The sequence below is a fragment of the Trichosurus vulpecula genome, chromosome 7 (assembly GCF_011100635.1).
Source record: "Trichosurus vulpecula isolate mTriVul1 chromosome 7, mTriVul1.pri, whole genome shotgun sequence".
In the NCBI taxonomy this organism is placed as follows: domain Eukaryota; kingdom Metazoa; phylum Chordata; class Mammalia; order Diprotodontia; family Phalangeridae; genus Trichosurus; species Trichosurus vulpecula.
This window is the reverse complement of record NC_050579.1, coordinates 155,540,730-155,551,447: the sequence shown is the minus strand read 5'-3', so window position 1 is coordinate 155,551,447 and position 10,718 is coordinate 155,540,730. Positions and strand designations below refer to the sequence as shown.

General features: G+C 37.0%; 1 protein-coding gene across 1 annotated transcript in view; it reads left to right on the top strand.

Moving 5' to 3' along the window:
- The window catches only part of SLC16A10 (solute carrier family 16 member 10), a 136,025-nt gene that overhangs the window by 40,716 nt on the left and 84,591 nt on the right, over positions 1–10,718 (top strand). The gene's annotated exons all lie outside the window — the stretch shown is intronic.

Here is a 10,718-nt window from a genome sequence, read left to right as displayed (position 1 = left end):
TACTTTGGTGCTGCATAATCAGAATTACTTTGAATTACAGCCTCTTGACTGTCAGGGTACAATTTCGAAGTAGAAGGTTTTGCTAACCATTAGTTCCCACTGTGGGAAGATCTGAGAAATGTAGACTGGACAGGTAACAATGTGGCCACCTGGAGAGTGTTTTGAAGCCCTCCAGGGATGGAAGATATGGTGATAGTAGGGGTAGAGGTTTCCAGTCTGACAGCACAATAATATTCCATTACATTCCATACAAATCAGTTCTTTCTTTGCATGGTCCTGCTGAATTGATGGTATCGTGCCTCAATTTCCTATTAATGTTTGGATATTTTAGTTGTATTTTCCTATGAGTATGAGGAACTAGAAGAAAGCTTGTTTGGCTCAACTATAAAATACCAGAAGGGAAGTAATATATAATAATGCTAGAAATGTATGTTAAAACCAGGTTAGGAAGGGCTTTAAATGCCAAATGGGAATTTTTATTTGATCCTAAAGGGGACAAGGGGCCTCTGGGAGATGAGTAATGGAGTGACAGGCGACCTGTCCTTTGGGGAAAATAATTTCCATCAGGCAAGATTGGAGTGGAGAGAAAACAATTAAGAAGCCTTTACAGTAGCCTAAGTGAGAGGTGAGGAGGACTTGAACTGGGGAGGTGGAGGTGGCCATATGAGTGGAAAGAAGTGTTCAGATAGGAGAGATGTTGTAGAGATAGAATCAGCAAGATTTAGCAACTTCTTGGACATGTGGGGTAAGGGAATATGAAGAATGAAGGACAGTGTAGAGTTGAAATGACCAACTATGGGGTTGAGATAAGGATCTGAGAAGGTACTGTGAGGTGGAAGGATTGGAGATCCTTCCTCCAATGAAGTCAAAGAAGCAGATATAGGAAGGTGAGACATAGGAAGATATGGAATAATAGAAGGCTTTGGTCAGGTAGTAGAGTATCAGAGCTAGATTATGGAGAGACTTGATTTCTTTTGGAAGACAACACATGTTTATTAAGTGTACCAATGACTATGATATGTGGGGCACAAAATTTAGGTAAGATTGTCCCTGCCCTCAAAAAGCTTGCACTTTATTATTTGGGATAAGATACTGACACAGTTATAACATACAGTATTCCATAAGTGCATCAAAGAGTTAAAAAAAAAGTACTGTGGAAGAAGGTTAATACCAAATAGATGGGTGGGGTAAAGAATTTCATTTTTATTTTGTAAGCAATGGGGAGCATCTAAGCATTTTGAGCAGATGAATAACTTGGGTAATATTCATGCCTAAGGAAAATTAATCTGGCAACTATTTGTAGGTTGAATTGGAGGAGTCAAGGCTGAAGACAGGGAATCTATTTAGGAGGCTATTGTGATAGATTTGGTAGGAGGTGATGAGGGAACTGTACTGGGGTGGTTGTCAGTGGAAATAGAAAAGAATGCATGAGAACATTGTTAAAGATTTGGAAGCTAACAGGATGTAGGAGGTATCCTTTGTTAACATCTGAGAGACACTGGTTTTGATTCATACTTCTTCATGATGTCAACATTGCACCAATAAAATGCTTGAGAAGGAAGACCACAAAAGAAGTGCAGAACACAGGCAGAGTTGGAAGAATGATCTTGGAGTTTTCTCCACTCCATTATTTTCCATGTGTGAAGATGCTGTGACACTATCATTGTCATTTTGTTTTTTACTTAATTCTTCTCATTACTAGAAATCTATTTTCTCTTCCCTCTCCCACTGAGAATAAAAGAAAAACAAAACCCTTGTAACAAATTTGCCTAGTCTAGCAAAACAAATTCCTGCATTGGCTGTATCCAAAAAGTATGTTTCAATTTGTACCCTCATTATTATTTTAAAAAATCACACAGTCACTTTGAAGTCCTATGGAAAGGTGCTATGAAAATAAAAGATTCTTTCACAAGATTTAATACAGAAGGGAGACAGAATAGAAATGTCCCTTTTGGTTCATAGTTGCCAAGAATTAAGTGCTTGTAAACTTCAGGTGTTGAAGATTGGCTGTGGAAGCTTAGTGGATCCTGCCAGCATAAATTTGGAGGCTTTCATTATATCACCTTGTTCTTGCTGAATAGTGCGTTTGTAAAGAATCTATTTATTTTGAAAGTAAAACATTCAAAACAAACGAACAGAATCCTTTTTGGGTGGTGGCTGGGAAGTGTGGGAGTTTGTATCACACTTTTGGTTAAAAAGAAACTCGGAAGAAACTCAATCTCTTCTTTCTTCTATAATTGAGATCCTTTGAAAATGGTGCAGTTCAGGCTTTTTATCTTTATATTTTTTGGCCCAGTTTATTAATGAGAGGTGGGAGAAAGTAGTAATAATTTTTGGTCTGAATTTTCCAAAGATGCATAAATATCTTTGCAGAAACCTCAAGTAGGAAATATTCTTTTTGGAGCACCCGAAGGAAAAATAAATATTTACCAAGCTCTGCCTATCATTGTTTGTTCTTCCTACCTCTGTATTTCCATTAATAACTGTCAAAGGTCACATTCAATGCCTCAAGCAGTCTTTAGAGTTCTCCATTAATTAGTAAGATTTCGAACGGGACTGCTGAAGCCTGTGTGGTCAGGTTTTTTGAAGAAGCCCGTAACTTATTTTGGTGTTGCTGTACCAGGAATAGTGAAAGCTAATTAATGAGGTACAGTCATTAAAAAAAACAAAAACAACTCTGCACCTGTTGTTTTAGTCTTAAAACTTTCTTTAGGCTGCAGTTTGTAAATAGATTTTTCTGAGGGTATTTTGGCTTCCCTAACTTGCCATCCTCATCTTTATCAGTACTGAAAATAATGAAGTTGGCACCAATATTTTGACTTAATTTACTGCATAATTCCTGGGGTGGGCAGCTGCTTGAGGTAGGGTCCCACAGAAGTGGAGCTGAGGGACTGCCATCTCTTCCTCTGAGGCTATTAGAATAAAGACAGCTGGAAAACTAGAAGTTGTTTATGTGTGGGTTGTTTATAATTGAGGCTCTCTTTACAGGATGCTTTGAGTAAGTAAATTGGCAACTGTTTTGACCTTATGTCACCCTGCATTTCCAAGGCACACCACTTTTCCTTCCTTCTATTGCTGTCAAACTGACCCTGAAGTTTTAACTCTTCTGTGAATTCCATCTAACCCCACTGGATGAAGGATACCACACATTACTCTTGCTACACATGTAAGCCCCCAAATTAACTTACTCACCTAATCCTCTGTCCATAAATGAAATTCCTTGCTTTATGTACCCTTCTAAGTAGAGCCACCTCCTCTCAGAATCATAAAACTTTAGAAGGGAAATTAAACTATCGACTCTGATCTAGCAAAGATCTCCTCTGCCACATAGAGTGCAAACAGCCACCTGCCACAGTTTGGAGTCTTCCAGTGCCTCAGTACCTCCTGAGGCAGTCTGTCTGACTTTGGCTAGGTCTGATTGTTAGGGAAGTTTTTCTTTACCTCAGGTTTAAATTTGCTTCTTTGCAACTTTTATCCATTGCTTCTAGTTGTGCCTTCTGGGGCCAAGCAAAACAAATTTAATCTTTTTACATGAGAACCTCCCTTTTTTGTCTGTTCTTTCCCTGCTCCATATGTATTATATTTTTAAAAAATAAAATGAATTCAGAGTTACAATTTTATGACATCAACTTACATCTTTATTTAATATATATACTTAAAGCATGTGGGAGAGAGTTCATCCACTATGTGTCCAAGACATTTAGATGCGCATCTTTGCCAAATGTAGGATAGTATCATAGATTTATAGGGACCAAATCCAATTTATAGTCACCGAGTCCAATGCCTCATTTTACGGATGAGAAAACTGTGGTCCAAGCCTCTGCCCAAAGTCACACCGCTAGTAAGTGTCTGACCAGATTTGAATTCAAGAAGATGAGTCTTCCTGACTCCAGGCCTGACACTCTATCCACTCAGCCACCTACCCTCCCTGCAGTTAAGAAAGACCTGAATTCAAATTCAGCCTCAGATATTTACCAAATGTGTAACCCTGGGCAAGTCACTTATCGGTGTTTGCCTCAGTTTCTTAATCTGTAAAACAAGCTGGAGGAGGAAATGGAAAACCACTCTAGTGCCTTTGCCAAGAAAATCCCAAATGGGATCACAAATAGTCAGACATGACTGAAACAGCTGAACAATATTGTATATCTGCAGTTGTGAGGTGAAAGCTTGAATTGCCCTTAAGTAAATATATTTATTTTAAAAATAATTTTTATAGATTTTTTTGTTTTGATATCACTTATATTTTTTCTTCCCAGAGAACCATTCCTTATAACAAAGAATAAAAAAAGGAAAGGGAAAATTTAGTAAAATTAAATATGATGTTATATGCCCTCTATTATATGCATAGTCCTCCACCTCTGCAAAGAAGGGCACAGGAAGGGAGAAGAATGATATTAAAGAGAGAACCTTATGCATCATTCTCTTGAAAGCATCGAAGGTATACCAATCTTTCATAGGAGGGTGGCTTATTAAAAATGGACTGCTTTTGATTATTATATACTTATGGGCTTAAAGCGTAGCAGGAATTCCTCTTATTAAGAATGCAAAGACTGGCACAGGGAAAGATTACAAGAGCAATTTAGTCGATTAGCTTGGTGGTTATCAGCTGAACTTCATCAAAGTTAAAACTGGCCTTGGAATGGCAGCTGCATTCTCTTACAAGACTATAGAGGGTGAAGGCTGAGGGAAAATGGAAAAGTGTTATTTTTCACCTGATAAGAAATTGACTGGGCTGTTGAACTGAGTGTCATAAAAGCAGAAATTGATATTTGATATCAACATTTTAGTGAGTAGGCAAGAAATCAGCATTAATAACAATATAATTTCAATGTCTTAGATAATAAAAGGGAAAGTTATGAAAGTTGAGAGTGGAAGTATAGAGTACTTGAAGAGCACAATTTCTGTGATAAAACTGTTATCCAATGTTCAAATTAACTTTTCAAGCTTAAAAAGCTTTTAAAGTTTCAAATCTGAAAAAAAGACAGCCTAGATTAGTGACATTTGATAGCATTTTTGGATCTGGATGCATTATAGGAAGTAACATACCACATCTTCTACTGAGGGACAATGAATAAAATCAGGGCCCTATGTCAGGATCAATATACTGGTTCCTTGGTCCCACAGCATCTGCCCCAGTAATCCTGCCAGGGTGCCCCGAATTCCCCAGTTACCTTGTTCTTAGGTAAAGGCAATAAAGCCATGTGGAAATGCAGATGTTACCTGAGAGAAATAAGACATTAAGCAGTTATTAGTTATTATCATCTTAGTTCAAATTAATCATTCATGTTGCTCATCAGAGCCTTGAGGGAATTGGAAATGGATGCACTTTGACAGCATGTGTATCAGGAAAAAGTTGAGAGTGTGGGAACCACATTGGTTGGGAAGGGGAAGGGGACCATCAAGCATCAGGTTGTTGAGTATCTAGAAGTGGTACGGAGACTGATGATAGCATTAACTAGAAAGATTGGTAAGAGTGATGAGAGTACCAAATAGGGCCCAGGACTTTGAGAAGAAATATTTTTGGCTTGTGTGGGTCCAGATCCTAGATGTTAGCTGGGAAGAAGGATGGATATGTTTCTGAAGAAGCATTCTTATTTTGGATGATGAATTTAGAAGAGGGAGCCATGAAGTAATGTCTGTCCTGTACTAACAGTAGTGACAACAGTTCCTAGTGACGTGGGCCCCACTTTGGGCTCTTCACGAGATGCTTTGAATAAGAAGGGTTTGGGACAAAATTGTTCCATTATAGTTGCACAACTTTAAAAATTTTGTGTGAGCAAAAATTTCAGAGAACTCTTAGTTAACTATAAAAATAAGTATGTCTCTTATGGACAGTTCTTTAGTTACAACCTTGACATATAAAGCTAAGATGACTAATAGGAAAAAAGTCTCCTTCCCACCCCCACCTTAAATATTAAGTAACTTGTTTTTAAAACAAAATATTTAATCTGATTGAGAGTCACTAAATATAAAGTGGGTATGGCTAAATTTTAGTGCATCAATTGATTGAATTCAGTCAAGTAACCTTATTTTCTCTACAAGATACAAAATACCTGTAACTGAAATACTCGTTTTCAGCCAGTTTCTTAAGTGTTATGCAGATAAAATCTGAATATGCTTCTTGAATACAAATTGCTGATGCAACTTTTTCAATCATGTGATGTATTTTCAGAGGACATATTCGGCTGTATCTACATTTTTAAAAGATTGTACTATGGAAGAGCTGTATCTATATACATGATGCATAGCATCCTAGATAAAGAGCTGGCCTCAGAATCAGAAAGATCTGGGTTCAAGTTCTGCCTTTTTATATATGCTGCCTTGTGACACTGGCCAAGACACTTAACCTCTCAACGCTCTAGGCATTGCACATCAACTGTCAATGTACTTTTGTAGAAAAAGTTGTTTCAGGTGTTCCCTATAATGGTGACATCATAAATTTGGTCCAAAAATAAATTTTGTCCTATCTTTGAGTGGATTGTAAAAAACCTCAAAATGAACATAGAAATTGAACAGGTTATCATTTGAGACAAGTTTGCTTCATGATTAGAAAGTTAGTCTTACTCAGTAACATCTGGGTTATTTCTGATGCTTTTAGATTGAGTCAGAAATTCTAGGAAAGTTGCACTGGGTTATTGTATCAGTAAAACAAGAACAGTAATGCCACTAGTGATTTATAGAAAGTGTTTTGAGCTCTGTAGATGAAAGCAGTATTGATATTGTGACTTTTCAAGACTTACACCAGATCAAGTCTGTCAGTGTTTGTCTCTTTTTAAAAATTGTCGTAAGTCCTTGAAAGAATTTACCCAAACTAGGCTTTGTCTCTTGTTTTACACAGTCTAGTAAGCTTAGTGCAAAGTTATAGGACATAATAGTTTATTACAAATTAAGAACTCTAATCATACAATTTATTCTTTATGCCAGCTTTTAAAACAGTATCCTCCTTGATATTCTAAGTTTCTTTTTTCTATTGCCCATCAGAACAAAGATGTTTGGCATACCTTGGAACTTTACCATAATTAGTTCCTTAGGATCAATGCCTGTGTTACAGATAATGAAGCTTCCAAAGTGGGATTTCTCATGAAAGTCCCCTCCTGATATATCATACCAAAATAAAAGATACACTCTCCATTGTAAGTGCTTCTTTGGCAGAAGTTTGGCAGCTGAAACAATCTTAGTCATCTATTCACTGATTTGGCACAGCTCGGTTTGTGGTTATACATAAGAGCTGCATTTTCCCAGGTGAAACTTTTTCTTCTCCTTCTGTTAGTGTTCCTCCACTCTTGCTTTCCATTCCCTGGCTATTGTTATATTGTCAACGTGACCTTATTATGTACCTGGCTAATTGTTTCATAGCAGAACACAGACTACCAACATAATAGTATTGAAGAGACTGAGAGCCCATTAAATAGATGAGACCTATGTCCTGTAGCTTAATTAGGCTCCATCCATACTTTCACCTGGCCCACTATGAAATGGTTTGGGACCCTAAATGTTGCTAGTGAAGTAGATATTATGTTAAGTTCTTCATCCTCCATCATACTTGTTCAGCCATTCCCCAGTTGATCTCATAAGCTTTTTTGAAGAGGATTCTAGCAATATGGAAGGAGCTGTATGTTTTGTTTAACTTAGCAATCTCATTGCTGGGAACATAGTCTAGCTTTGTAAATAAAAATATTTGTACCTGCTTTATTTGTCCTACTACTGCCTAGATCAGGGGTGGGGAACCTGTGGCCTTGAGGCCACATGGAGCCCTCTAGGTCCTCAAGTGTGGCCTTTTGACTGAATCCAAACTCCATAGAACAAATCCTTTTATTAAAGATTTTAATTAAAATGTACTCCTTCCTCATCTCTCCCTCTAGAATTTCTAGTTTCCTTCAAAACTCAGCTCAAACACTACCTTCTATAATAGGAAGCCTGTCTTCCTTTCCCCAGTTGCTATTTCCCTCCTCCAGAAATTACTTTGTATATCACATTTAATTTCCTTTGTAGATGTTGTTTTCCCTAAATAATCTGTAAACTCCTTTAGGGCAATTTCATTTTTGTCTTTGTGTTCTCAGTTACCTAGTGTGGTACCTGGCATATAGTAAGAGCTTAATAAATGCTTATTGAATTGAATACACTTTGAAATATAGATATAACAGAATGTTATTGTGTGATAAAATAACACATTTGAAGAATACAGAAAAATTTTTAAAGACATACACAGAGTAATGCAAACTAACATCAGCAGAATCAGAACAACATGCACACATGGACTCTAACCATATAAAGATAATAAAGGCAACAAAAGTGTAAGCACACAAATAGATTTAGAAGGGCCACAAAACAAAAATATGCTATTTTGTCAACATTTTATATTTTGTTGTTTTCTATAAAAGTGCAAATAGTTTAGATTTAAATATCTTATTTGGAGGTTTATTTCATACCTTAATTGTATTTCAGTTAATCAGTAAACATTCATTAAGTGCCAACTATGTGCCAGGCACTGATACTGTACTAAGTGCTACTACTTACTGAGAGTTAAGATTTTTTTTACCAGACATGTGATTTCATAGGGAAGATCTGCTCATGTAGATCAGTACCTGCTCTGTAACTTACTGTCTTAGAGAGAAACCTTGAGCACTGAGAAGTTAAGTGACTTGGTCAGGTATGCCAGTATGTTTAAGAGGAAAGACTCGAACCCAGGTCTTCCTTACTCCTAAGACTGGCTCTGTATCCACGATGTTGTCTCTCATTATTATTAAGATTATAATAATAGTTGTTTCTGCTTTAACATTTTAAATGCATGCTACTATTATTTCCCAGCTTTGAACATAAGGAAAATATGCTCCATTGAAGAGTATGTGAGCTGGCTAGGAACTGATGCAGGGAAAAGATCCTGTACTAAGAGAATGGGTGTAGCTACCCCCAGATCTGTGCCTCTGGGGACTCTTAGAAATATGACAAGGAGGAAGGATGTTTTTCAATTTTTTCACAGAGACCTCAGAATTTGAACTGACTAAAAACTTGAATTGCATAATATTCTATGTAGTATTTTCTGTGCTTTTAACAAAATCTCATTCCTTGTGATAGACTCACAAGTTTATTTTTGGGAACTAGAAAAACTGTAGCAAATAAGAAAACAAGTTCTGGGAGGTATGCTTACTTTTTTTTTTTCTGGGTGTGTGCTTCAAGGTAGGGGCAGTGCTACAGCAAGTCTTTGTTATTCCTGGTTTACTATTCGCCAAATCACATTCCAGATGTGACATTCCTACAAGAATAATAATAACTACTATTGATACTAATATGCAGCTACATTGTATATGTAAATATATTCATAAAGTTTGCAAACCATTTTACAAATATGATCTCATTTTTTCCTCACAACAGCCCTGGTTGTTATTATCACAGGGAGGTACTATCATTACCCCCGTCTTAACAGAAGAGAAAATTGAGGTAAACAGAGGTAAGGTCACTTGCCCAGGGTCACATAGTAAGGGTCTGAGGCTGGATTTGAATTTAAATCTTTCTGAATCCAAATTGAACACTCTTGGCACTGTACCACCTAACTGCCTAAAAACTTCTGCTGCTTTTGTGTGAAGGAAAACATCTACAGACATCAGTGATGCTACAGGAATGGGGGACCATTATGGTTACCTGTTATGGTTAGATAAGATAATATGTTGGAAAAGACTTTAGTTATCTAATTTAATCATTCTATATACATGAATATACTCTGCAACATCTGGCAAGTGATTATCCAACTTCTCCTTGAAGTGATGGAGAACTCATCTTTTGATACAGCTCAGTTCATTTTTGGACACTTCTTATTTATATTGGCCGTCTTTATGTTCTTTGAGATCTTTATATTATGTTGAAATCTGCCTTCCTATTATTTATATACTCATTGGTCCTAGTTTTTCCTTTTTAGCCACAGAGAATAAGTATATTCCACTGTAGAGCTTCTTCAGCTTTTGATCTAATTGGAGATGTAATTCATGTCTGTTCTATGTCTTCTTTTTCTCTGGGCTAAATATCCCTGGTTCCTTCAACTGTTCTTCACAGGGTATGATTCCAAGTCTCCTCACTATCCTGGTCCCCTTCTTGGATCTTGTGTACATTCTCAAGGTCTCTCTTAAAATGAGGACTCTGGAATTGAATGCAAGATTCTACATGGGATCTGACCAGGGCATAATAGACGGGGATTATCATCTCCCTTGTTCTGAAAAGAAAGGTGCCTTTCAAGACAAGTTGGTCCATATGCGCAAACCAAGCAGATGCTTTCCAAGGCTTTCTAGCCATTCTTTCCCTGGTCATTGTTGGAGAGAACAGTAGCCAAGTTTCTCTCCAAGTTATTCCCTTTTAGGACTCAACCGGCCCTTGCAATCTGTTTTTTTGGTTGCACCAAAGTTGAGATCCAAACATCACTGAATGTCAGGAATAATGGACCCTGGGCAATTGGCAAAGTTTGACCCAAATCTTGGAAAAGCTGAATATAGACATCATACAGTAAACTTTGTTGGCATAACCTCATCCCTTCTTCACATTAAACTTTTTTATTTTGGAGCTCTGGAACCTAATAGATTCACATATTGTAATATTTGAAAGCTTTTCCCTACTGCCAAGATAACTTGTTAACCCCTACTATTTATAGTAATGGATACTTATAGTTTAAATCTGTGATTTTGAATTTGGATAAAATGGCATAGATAATTTTGGTTTGACCAGAGGTCTAA